Consider the following 12,232-nt stretch of genomic DNA (forward strand, 5'->3'; position numbering starts at 1 on the left):
ATTTGGATTCCTGCCTTCTCCAGCTCTGGAAATTTCTTAGCAATGATATCTTTGACTGTGTTTTTTTCATTAGGGTTACTTCCCTGTGGTTCTGGTACTCCAATTATTCTTATGTTGTTCCTCTTGAAGTCATCCCCCAGGGCTCTGATTTGCTCTATAGCCATTTTGAGGTCTTTCGCCATTATTTGTTGTTGTCTTTAAGCTTTCTGCAGCTCATCTTCCAGGTTGCTGATTCTGTCTTCGGCTGTAGTCATTCTAGTGTTGAGGGAATCTACTGCAATTTTTAATTCATCTACCGTTTCCTTTATTTGTGTGACTTCCATTTGTAGGTTTAAAATTTCTGCTCTCATTTCTTCCTGCATTTTCTTGGTAGACCGTTCCAGTGCTTCATTCATCTCCTCCCTTAACTTATTGGATGTCTGTTCCATGGTTGCTTGGAGTACGTCGACTCTCCTCCAGATTTCCTCTCTGAATTGTTTATCTAAGATATCATAGATGTGAGTAGCCCCTGTTGATGTTTCTGGAATCTTTTCTTCTCCCTCTCTTCGTGGAGGGGATTTTCGCTGCTTCTTCATATTTTTACGTGAGTGTATAGTTGGAACTTTGTAGTTATTTATTCCTGTTCCCTCTTGTTGTGGGAAGGAGGGGCTCTGGTTGTGCTAAGCTTCCCTTATTCACTGATAGGTTTTATAAAGTTAGACTAAGCTAATGTGTTTTTTGCATAAGTGGTTGAGATAATTTTTGAAGAAAAATAATCTCAAAGTGATTTTCAAAGAAATAGACAATACTTATTGTGCTAAGGTCAAAAATAAAAAAATAATAACAAAAATAATAACTGCGGCCGCTCCAACGGGAGGCCACGCCCACTTTGAGACCACGCCCACTGAGATACAGGCCACGCCCCCATTATCTTCCTGGCGGGGTTGCAGTTTCTTGCAGGGGCGGAGCGCAGGGAGGCGTGCCCCTATGGTTGGTTACCTGTTCAGGACATGTGAGCTGGAGCGGTGCTGGGGTTGATTGACAGCGGCAGCAAGGTGGGAGGAGGTCCAGAAGAGCCCAAGCCAGCAGCACGCCGACTTGGGTGCTGTTTCTCACAGGGCTGAGGAGTGCTGGTTTTTTTTATTTTCTTTTGTTGATATGATGGATTGTGTTGATTGATTTCTGAATTTTAAACCATCCTTGCATCCCTGGGATAAATCCCACTTGGCCATGGTGTATGATCTTTTTGATGAGTTGTTGGATTCTATTTGCTAATATTTTGTTGAGAATTTTCACATTCGTGTTCATCAAGGATATTGGACTATAGTTTTCTTTTTTTGTGGTGTTTTTGTTTCCTTTTGGTATTAGGGAGATATTAGCCTCATAGAAACTGTTTGGGAGAGTTTTTTTTTTCTTCAATTTCCTGGAAAATCTTGAGAAGAACTGGCAAAGGTCTTCTTTAAATGTTTGAAAAAGTTTGCTAGTGAATCCATCTGGACCTGGGCTTTTGTTTTTGGGAAGGGAAGACTTTTTTTTTTTTTTTTTTTTTTGCTTTTTGGGTAACACCTGGCGATGCACAGGGGTTACTCCTGGCTTTGCACTCAGGAATTACCCCTGGCCGTGCTCAGGGGACCATATGGGATGCTGGGATTTGAACCCGGGTCGGCCGTGTGCAAGGGAAACGCCCTACCCGCTGTGCTATCTCTCCAGCCCCGGAAGGGAAGACTTTTGATTACAGTTTCAATTTTCTTGATATTAATAGATCTATTCAGGCATTCCAGATTTTCTTGATTTAGCCTTGGGAGAGTATAGGAATCCAGGAATTTATCCATTTCTACTAGGTTCTCTTGTTTCATGGCATACAGATTTTCAAAGTAGTCTCTGATGATGTTTTGAATTTCTTTGGTTTCTGCTGTGTTGTCCCTCTTTTCATTTCTGATTTGATTTATTAGGGTTCTCTCTCTCTCTCTTTCTTTGTGAGTCTTGCTAGTGGTTTATCAATCTTGTTTATTTTCTCGAAGAACCAGCTCTTGGTTTCGTTGATCTTTTGGATTGTTTTTTGAGTTTTTTGTCGTTAAATTCTGCTCTAAATTTTATTATTTCTTTCCTTCTGCCTGGCTTGGGCTCCTTTTGTTGGTCCTTTTCTAAGATCTTGAGCTGTGAAGTCAAGTTATTTATGTGTGCCCTTCCTTCCTTCCTGAGAAATGTATGAAGCACTTTAGATTTTCCCCTTAACATGGCTTTAGCTGAGTCCCACAGGTTCTGGTAGGTTGTGTCTTTGTAAATTCACAAAGTAATACTCTGGGGCTGCTGCTGTTGCTAGACATGTATGTGCGTTTGGTGGCCCTGAGCCACATCCCCGCCTCCCCACCTCCCCAGGGCTCCCCAATAGAGACACAGAGAGACAGGGAGACTGGGAGGCTGGGGACCACCATCTGATTGTGAAAATTATTCGTTTAATGCAGAGTTGCTAGCATACTTACAGAACATCTGAAGGGGGGTTGAGGTAAGGACAGGTGTGATTGGTCATTTACATAGTTAAACATTTGGCAGAGGAAATTCTCTTAGGGAGATTAACTCAAGAAGACACTGTCTACCCTCTAATTGCTTTTATGTTTCCCTCTAATTATATAAGTTATTGATACTTACAGTTGATTGGATAAACACAGTAAGAGACAAAGATCCCAACAGTTCTCTGGGCTGAGAGCAAGCAAGGCTTTTAACACTTAGCTGTCTGGACTCTGAGAACAAGCAAGGCTTTTACCGTATATCCTAGACTAAGTCCTCAGGCAAGTTAAGCTAGTCCTTCCCCATGGAGGTCCTGTCTCTTAGGTTGTAACAGTTTGCATAAAGACCATGCATTTATGCTTTCTAGAATGTTCCATTTCGATGCCGCTCGTAGTTTTGCCACTCGCCCGTGTCCATCCCAGACCCACGGCGGGACCTCCCTTTCGGGATGTTAGGAACTACAGAAACTGAAGCCTGAGTCAAGTAGTTATGACCAAGTAACTATGCCCAGGAGTAGGTAGATATATTTCAGCGTCAATCAACTCCCAAATATTAGGACCATAGCATTAATGGTCTTTCTATGTTTAACCAAAGAACATTGCTCTATAGTAAAATATAAAAATGCTATGGGAGAAATAGAAAAGCAGGTACAAACATACGACACTTCAAATACAAAGCAGTACAAATACAAGCTCAGAATTGCCAGAAAATTTTGGTTTACAAGTTATCAAGACTGACTTGGGGAACTGTGATAATGAGAGGTAAAATACAAGGGAAAGGTTAAAGATAAACTTTAACTAAGTTATGGATGCTAACCAAGGTCATGGTAAGCTTCTCTGGGAGGAAGAAAGGGGACAATTCACTAATGAAGTCTAAAGCATTTAGGGTTAATATCAAACTCAAAGGAAAGGTTGAAGATACACTTTAACCAAATTAGGGAGGATAGCAAGGGCCCGGTAAGCTTCTCTGGGAGGAGGAAAGGGGTAAAACACTTAGGGTTGGTATCTAACATGTCTTCATTCTCATTTGTTTCCAAGTATCTTTTGTTTTCTTCCTTGATTTGCTTCCTGACCCCCTCATAGTTCAACATTGAATTGTTTAATTTCCAGGTGTTTGATTTGGTTTTCTGTGTCTGTGTGTGATTAACCTCTATTTTCAGTGCATTGTAGCCTGAAAAGGTAGTTAATACAATGTCTATGTTCCTGATTCTGTTGAGGTATGTTTTGTGGCCCAGCACGTGGTCTATTCTGGAAAATGTTCTGTGTGCACTGAAAAAGAATGTGTATTCTTTTTGGGGAGGGATGTAAACTCCTGTATAGGTCTATTAGCTCTCTCTCTTCTATCTCTTCCTTCAAAGCCAGTATTTCCTTGTTGAGTTTTAATCTTGTTGATCCATCCAGAGGCGGTAAGGCGGTGTTGAAGTCTCCAACTACTATTGTCTTGCTAGCATTGTCCCCCTTAAATTCTGTTGGCAGTTGTTTTAAGTATTTAGCTTGTCCCTCATTGGGTGCCTATACATTTAGAAGTGTGATTTCTTTCTGCTGTACATCCTTGATTAATAAAAAATGGCCTTCGCTGTCCCTTTTAATCTTCTTCAACCTAAAATCTATGTTGTCAGATACTAGTATGGCCACTCCAGCTTTTTTGAAGGAGTTGTTTGCTTGCAGGATTGTTTTCCATCCTTTGACTCTGAGTTTATGTTTCCTTTGACTGTTCAGATATGTTTCTTGTAGGCAGCAGAATGTTGGGTTCAGTTTTTGAATCCATTTTGCCACTCTGTCTCTTAATTGGTGCATTTAGACCATTGACATAAAAATATGGAAAGCTTCACGAATTTGCATGTCATCCTTGCACAGGGGCCATGCTAATCTTCTCTGTATCGTTCCAATTTAAGTATATGTGCTGCCGGAACAAGCACTGGACATGATTTTAAATGGGATAGATTCTTTGATCTTTTTCTCCTCTGATTCATTATTTATATATAGGAGTGTAACTGATTTTTGTGTATTGACTTTGTATCTTATGAGTCTGCAGTACTGGTTTAATTTCTTTTTTTTTTTTGTATTCTTTAGGGTCTTCAATGTATATCAACATTTTTTCTGCATGTAGAGATAATATGACTTTCTCTTTTCAAATTTGGATCCATTTAATTTCCTTCTCTTACCTGATTGCTGCTGCTCGGACCTGTAATACAATGTTGAATAAACATGAAGAGAGTAGGCACCCTAACTTTGTGTCTGGTATCAGTAGGAATGTTTTGCCTTTCCACCATTACAAATAATATTGGCTGTGTTACCCAGGCATTTTAGGCGTGTTACTTTTCCATCACAGAATAGAATTTCAGGAGTCAAGTAGTGAAGTAAAACAAAATTGGGGGGCGAGGGTGGAGGATAACAGGAGAATGGGGGTGGGGAGGAGAGAGATGAATTGAGATAATGTGTTCAAGAGAGAATACAGGCTTCTCCAGAACAGAGAGTGCCCAAAGCAGAGTTTTGGGGAAGGCTAACTTGTGTGTGTGTGTGTGTGTGTGTGTGTATATATATATATATATAATATATATATATATATGTACACACGTCTTATTTCTCTTTGAAGTCAAGGAATGCAAAATGGAAAATATTCCATGTTCTATAAATTGGCACTAGTCTTTACTTTTCTAAAACCAATATATATATATATATATATATATATACAAATATGTATTGTTTTTTGGGTCACACCCAGCGATGCACAGGGGTTACTCCTGGCTCTGTACTCAGTAATTATACCAGGTGGTGCTCGGGGGACCATATGAAATGCTGGGATTCGAACCCGGGTCAGCCGCGTGCAACACAAACGCCCTACCCGCTGTGCTATTGCTCCAGCCTGGTTAACTGTGGATATTTTTAAATAATCTTTTTGTTCCAATTCTTTTTTTTTTTTTTTTACACAAAATGAGTTAAATGGGGTTCTTTCTGGTGAAAAGCATTGAACTTCAAGTGGTCCATTCTGGAGTTCATATCACAGCCTTTGTCTGTGTGTTTCTGGCACCTCTCCTCTCAGGGAATCCCCCATGCTCTGTCCCAGAATTCTGCATCTTCTTGGTTTTCCTGGCTCCTGCATGAGTCTTATGTGTTGAAAGCCTCCCTGTCTTTGGACTGGTTTTGGCTTCAGGCACTTTTTCCTGACATTACCAGGACTCTCCTATCTTCTCACATCAGAATCACTCGCAGTTCCAGGTTATTGTCTCAAAATCACTTTATAAAATTTGAACGTCAGTTGGCATTTCTTGTGCTCAGGATCATCAGACATTATGTTTTTGTCTAGCTCTGTCCTCTTCAGGACAGATAGTGGTATCAAACAATCTTATGGTAATTGGTAATTCACCCTCACTTTTTGTAGCTTAGGGTTTTAGGGATGCCTTGTCACTTAGCTATAAATTATATTCATTAACTTTTCTTTGCTATATAGTTTCTCTACATAAAGAGATCAGAATCTAATAGGCCACCACATTTCCAGAATACTTTTTCCCCCCTGATGGAATGAGAATGGAAAGAAGCATAGTTTCATTAATTTTTGCCCTTCACTTTCAGGAATTTCATAAATGTTACTGGGGCTCACTAGCTAGTTTGATGACTAGTATATTTAGTATTCAGTTAATGAATATTCATAGCATTATAACATAGCATTGATAACAATTCAAAGCTAGTTTCTTTTTAAATCATAGATCACAAAAAACTTAGCACTGTTATAAATCACCTTACCTTTATTTTTTCTTTTCCTATCCTCCTCTGTCTCCCTTTCTTGCTAGTACTCTACTATTTTCAGGGAAATCTATATATCTATATTTTTTCATGCTTCATAACTTCTGGAGACAGCTTATAAAGAACTATTGATGGATGTCCCTCTTGTGTTGCTCTCTTACTCAACCTAAGACTATGTTTATACAGATACGATGTCTTGTAGTATAAAATAGAAACTTTATTTCATTATTAGTTTTGTCAAAGTTAATTAAGTAAAATTAGTTTGGTCAGTACATATAGACATCAATTTGTTTTTCTCTCTTCCTGAATTTAAATTCTAAATTTAGTGTTTAAGTGTTTGGGGCCAGGTTGAAGAATTATGGCCAAGGAATTATCTGAGGGAGGTTGTTTCTCTTGGCCTCTGCAAATAACCTGACAAAAGGACTTGCTGCTTAACCAATACCTATTGTGTCATTTGGAAAGCTCTGATGCTCAGTTTTATTAGGCATTTACAAAACAATGGCTTTCTCCCTGCATTGTAATTAGGTAATTAGAGTTATATGTGAAGCAGCATGTATCTATTATGGAGATTTCTCAGAATAAGGAGTATACTGAATTACCTAACTAAAATTATTTAAAAAGTCCATGATGTATATTTAATAATGATGATATTAAAAAATTAGATTCCAGCAAAGAAAATAACACGGAGTGTTTCAGAACAAAACTGGTTCTTGCTTACGCTCTTCTTCCTACTCAAGGCCAGCCAGGCATAATGTTTATATATGAAATGAAAAATAGACCAAAGTAGATTGTGGGCATTTTTTTTTCCTGAGAGGCTAACAAGAATAAGTGAAGTGGCATGCCATGTTGACCCAGGGAACAAAATTGTAAATATAGAGAGGAGAAGCAGGTTTCTGAGTTTATATTGCTGCTATCTTATGGGGATCAACTTCTGTTGTTACCATAATGTGTTATGTTGAAAAGGGCAGACAAGGTTGTTGAGCGGCTGGTTGGAGAGTCCCCAAGAGATTTCCCAGGAAACTTAGTAGCAGTGCATGTTGGAGCAGCCTCAGGAGTGAGAATAAATCCACAGCCTGTGGTTATGTGCCTGAGAGTACTTGTCATTTGTTGAATAGTTCATCTGAACAGAGAGCATCTTATTTCTCTTTGAAGTCAAAGAATGCAAAATGGAAAATATTCCATGTTCTACAAATCGGCACTAGTCTTTACTTTTCTAAAGCCAATGTAAAAATGTCTGTAGAGTGTATCCAGGAACCGTATTGGCTGTTTAGAAAAATCACATTTTCAAATGCAGTTAAGGTTCATCTAAACTGACTCCTGTTATTTCAGTTCAATTTTTAATTGCTATGCTCAGTCTATTTTCTCTGTACTCCCAACCACAGCTATTGATCAAAAGTTAAATTGGACTAAGTTGCTATGCACCACAAATTGTCAGTTCTGTTAACACACTTTCCTTTTTCCAATCTTGGTGGCCTTAATTATACTTAACAGAATCCCTGTTAAATTAAATTCACAAAAAAAGGTTGAGTTCATATGTAGATTGCTTGCTGTTGAAAATTTCAGAGAGACAAGCACTTTACAAGGACATACTATAATTCAGGTGAGTGAGTAGAAAAAAACTGCAGAAGCAGTGATGCGCGTTGTGTGGAGAAGTGAGAGGTTTCCTGTATTCTTCCATTCTCTCTGAAATAGGAGAGATGTTGCATGACATATAGAGAAGGCTCATGGTTATAACTTTTAACCTACTTTCATAAAATGTTAAATATTAGTCATTTTTTTTCAATCACTTACCATGACACATATTTCATGCCTGATTGCCTCTCTTGGGAATTACTTTGTTATCTGATCTTTTGAATAACTGAGGCACTGTATAGTATGGTTTTTTTTGGCAAATAAGTTTTCAATAAATGTGTACTAAACTTGTTAGTTTTCTCTTGCAATATTTTGGCCTAGTGTAACACCCAGTGATTCCTAAATAGTTTAGACAATGGTGATTTGTAAATGGTGAGTTTCCTTTGGGTTACACATCACTTGAAGGAGTTCGGGGTTATGTAATTTAAAATTAGATATATTAATTCTTTTTAAAACTGTTGAGGAAGGGGCTGGGGTAATAGCACAGTGGGTAGGGCGTTTGCCTTGCACTCGGCCGACCCGGGTTCGAATCCCAGCATCCCATATGGTCCTCTGAGTACCGCCAGGGGTAATTCCTGAGTGCAAAGCCAGGAGTAACCTCTGTGCATCACCAGGCGTGACCCAAAAAGCAAAAAAAAAAAAAAAAACAAAAAAAAAACTGTTGAGGAAAAGACACTGTTGAGGAAAAGACAAGGATCAGAGGCAGCAATTGGTTAGTAAAAGCCTTAAAAACATCTTTGTGTTGGGGCTGGAGAGAGAGCACATCGGGTAGGGCGTTTGCCTTGCACATGGCCGACCCGGGTTCGAATCCCAGCATCCCATATGGTCCCCCAAGCACCGCCAGGAGTGATTCCTGAGTGCAAAGCCAGGAGTAACCTCTGAGAATTGCCAGGTGTGACCCAAAAAGAAAAAAAATCTTTATGAAAATCTGTAAATTTAATTTCTATGATTTATCTACTGATAGTACAATCAGAATTTCTTTGGTAGAAAACAGATTATATTATGATTATGACCTACAACTCTTCTAAGAATTGTCAATAATGTTATAATACCCATTTCTTCATTGATTAAAATGGAAATCACATATTCAAATTTAGGAGATGCAAAGTTGGTTTCTGAGTGAAAGAGATAGTTTTGGAGTGTAGACTTTGTGGCATGTGGTAGGCTTGGGTTCCATTCCCAGCACCACATGATTCATTGAGCATTTCTGGGGTGAAATTCCTGAGCTCTGAATGAACTGTGAATAGCCCCAAAGCAATGTTGGTTGCAGCCCAAACCAGAAAAATCAAACAAAAATCAAAAAACATCTATTGTTTTCTAGTTTCGTATGCAGTTCAATGTGCATGTCAAATGAAACATTAAAGTTACTTAGCAAGGGGGTAATGGGAGGGAAACTGGGGAACACTGGTACTGGGAAATGTACACTGGTGGAGGGATGGGTGTTGGGACACTGCATGGCTGTAGTCCAATCATGAACAGCTTTGTAAGGGTCTATCTCACAGTAATTCAATAAAAAAAACTATTAAAATAAAAAAGATGAAAAAATTTACTTAGCGAATGACAAAATATGTTGTCTTCAGTTATCTTGTGTTGTGATCTTATTCATGATGTGTCTAAATGATAATATATAGAAAATCTGAGGTTGACAATATCGGCCAGCTGCCTGGCAGTCTTGGTTCTCATTTACCTTAGATGTTATGTCTGGTGAAAAATGTGACATTGATGAAAATGTTAGGTAGAATATCTGTGTCTCCCTCAGTTCCCTTTACTTGATATGTTGTTGAGTATATTGGTGACAAATGCCTGTTTAGTTGGAAACTACATATTCTGGGACCTCTTTGAAATTAGGTACAGTCATGGATTGGGTATTGGGTTCATTTTGTTTTGTTTTGTTTTGGTTTTGTGCCACACCAAGCTGTACTTAGTCTACTTCCAGCAGAGCTGCCAGGGATCAAATCCAGGTCAGCAATGAGCAAGGCAGGTACCCTACCTGTTTCACAAATCTCTGACCTTGATTGGATTTTGCAGCAAACGAAATGTGATTGAATGTGACACATTATCTTCAGGTCTGACCCATAAAAGTCTTCTGTCAAATTCTTCCCCGGGCACTTCTTTGCCTTTGACGTTCTGTTCAGATGATAACACTACCAACAGGATGAGTCTATAAGCCCTTCAAATTCTTTGGAGGAGATAGCCACGTTTATGTATTTCTGTAGTTTCACTAGCCCCTTCTATTCTGCTCAGAATTCCTAGGTGAGCAAGAATAAAGTTTTAGTTTTACTGCATCTCTGACATTTTTGGTTTTGTTATATCAATGACCAAAGTGTAAATCCATCTAAGCTTATATGGGTCAAACTTAATAACAGAATTAAAGGGAGGAGAAAGGGTGGTAGAAAGGGAGAAAGAGGTAATTTGGAGTCTTAAGTTCCTGAATATATACCGTGGAAGGGAAGCACATTTAGTCCATTTCAGTATAAAGCTGAGAAAAAAATTTGTAATTTAGTGCTATAATTAGTAGTTTTGCAAGAATGAAACATTTTTATTCATTCAAACACATTTATTCATTTAATGAATCGTCTGCTAAGTATAGATACTGTCCTCTGCATTGGGGCTAATTCAATAAATAAAAGAGAAACATCAAAAATTTGTTTATCTTCATATTCTACTGCTTCTACTCATTACTTTTTTCATTAGTGAGGAAATTAATAACATCTTTAATCATGTCATATAAATCAGTAAAATCCTACTGTTGTTTGCTCTTACAATTTTAGTCTTTTATGCCAGTTAAGTGATTTCAGTTAGTGAAAGGAAATATTGTATTTGAATTTTTTTCTTTGGTTCTTTCTCCTGGTGCTCGCTTGATTCTGACAGCAGATTAAATAGGATGTGTATGGGATTCTGAAATAACTGCTTTTAAACTGTACAGGATCTAACATTTAAAAGAAATTGCATTTCAATACTTGATAAAATATCCAGATTACCTTGAGAATTGGGGCTGCTATTGTCAGTTATATTGAATGACTTCTAGCATGCTAAATTACCTGACAAGTTATGGAGTTTTATGTGCTTTATTGATATTGGAGTACTTGTTTTGCTTCAGTGGGTACTTAATTATTTGTTTCTACTTCACGATGTACTAGAATTAATTCATGGCATTATGAAGCAACATTAAACATACCTTTGAGAGCAAAGACTAGATGTAACTCTGGTGCATCATCTAAATGTTTATTTTCCCACACAGTTAAATAAATTAACTGTGTGAATTACTATTAATTTAAATATTTTCTTTAATTTTGCTTTTGTGATGACCAGGAGGAGATGAATATGCTTTGTTATGGTGCCTGCACCCTTGGTTTTGGTCCTCACTGTGGGTTGCAGACCTGGGTAAAGTGCTTGCTAGGGGAGTTGTACTCAGCTAGTTGTGGTATACATATTCTTCTCCACAGTACTCCTAAGGGGTTGCTGTGGTGCTCAAACGTGTGCTTGGTGGGGGTTGTGCCATGGGACTTGTACATGGGATCAGTGGGTCTTGTGTCATGGAGCTTGTATGTCTTATAGTTGGTGATTCTCCCTGAGACCTAGTTGTGAGCTGGAGATTAGATACTTGATGGCAGAGCTGAGATCCCAAATAGAGCTGCAGGATTGGGCTAATCTCATGTGGGTGGTAGTGGTAATAGAACTAGTTCTCATTGGAAAGCTTCTGCCATTTGCCATTGAACCATTGTTCCCTTGCTTATCAATTCCTTTTTGTTTGTTTTGGGACCACACTCTGCAATGTTCAGGGATTGCTCCTGGCAGGGCTCTGGAGACCATATGGGATTCCACGAATGAAACCTGGGTTGGCTGTGTTCAAGGCAAATACTTAACCCACTGTACTATTGCTCCCACCCCTTTATTATTATTTTTATTTATTAATTTTATTTTTAGAAAGTTGTTCACAATAATTTCTGTTACATTTCATATTCTGACACCGATCTCAGCACCATTACACCTACCCACCACCATATTTCAAGTGTTTCCACCTGACCTCCAAACCCTGTCCCCAAAACATGACCTAAATTTATTTTATATTGCTTGTTATGAATGATCCATTAAAAATGATCCAAAAAGTTTCCTTAGAGGAAAGTGTGTGAAGACAGTGAGCTCTTGTATAAAAGATTACCAACATATAAAATGTTGCAGCTACACACTCGAGAAGTTCTAAAATTTTAAATACGTTTCTACAGCTGAGGTTAGCTTAGTTATTATTTTTTAACGGGATGGTAGCTTGTGGTCCAGAGGCATCGCTGCAGTGTATTGTTCTGTGTTGCTTTCTTCCTAGAGATTTATTTAGGAGTCTCTGGATCCTGGCCACTAATGAGCTTAGGTAG

General features: G+C 38.4%; 1 non-coding gene across 1 annotated transcript; it reads right to left on the reverse strand.

Annotated features, from left to right (window-relative positions):
* Positions 1-4,298: 4,298 nt before the first annotated feature.
* On the reverse strand, positions 4,299-4,405 carry LOC129401264 (U6 spliceosomal RNA). The gene has a single exon (XR_008628195.1). It is a non-coding gene; the product is annotated as a U6 spliceosomal RNA (small nuclear RNA).
* Between the last annotated feature and the right edge of the window lie 7,827 nt (positions 4,406-12,232).

This window comes from Sorex araneus, chromosome 1 (assembly GCF_027595985.1).
Source record: "Sorex araneus isolate mSorAra2 chromosome 1, mSorAra2.pri, whole genome shotgun sequence".
NCBI lineage: Eukaryota > Metazoa > Chordata > Mammalia > Eulipotyphla > Soricidae > Sorex > Sorex araneus.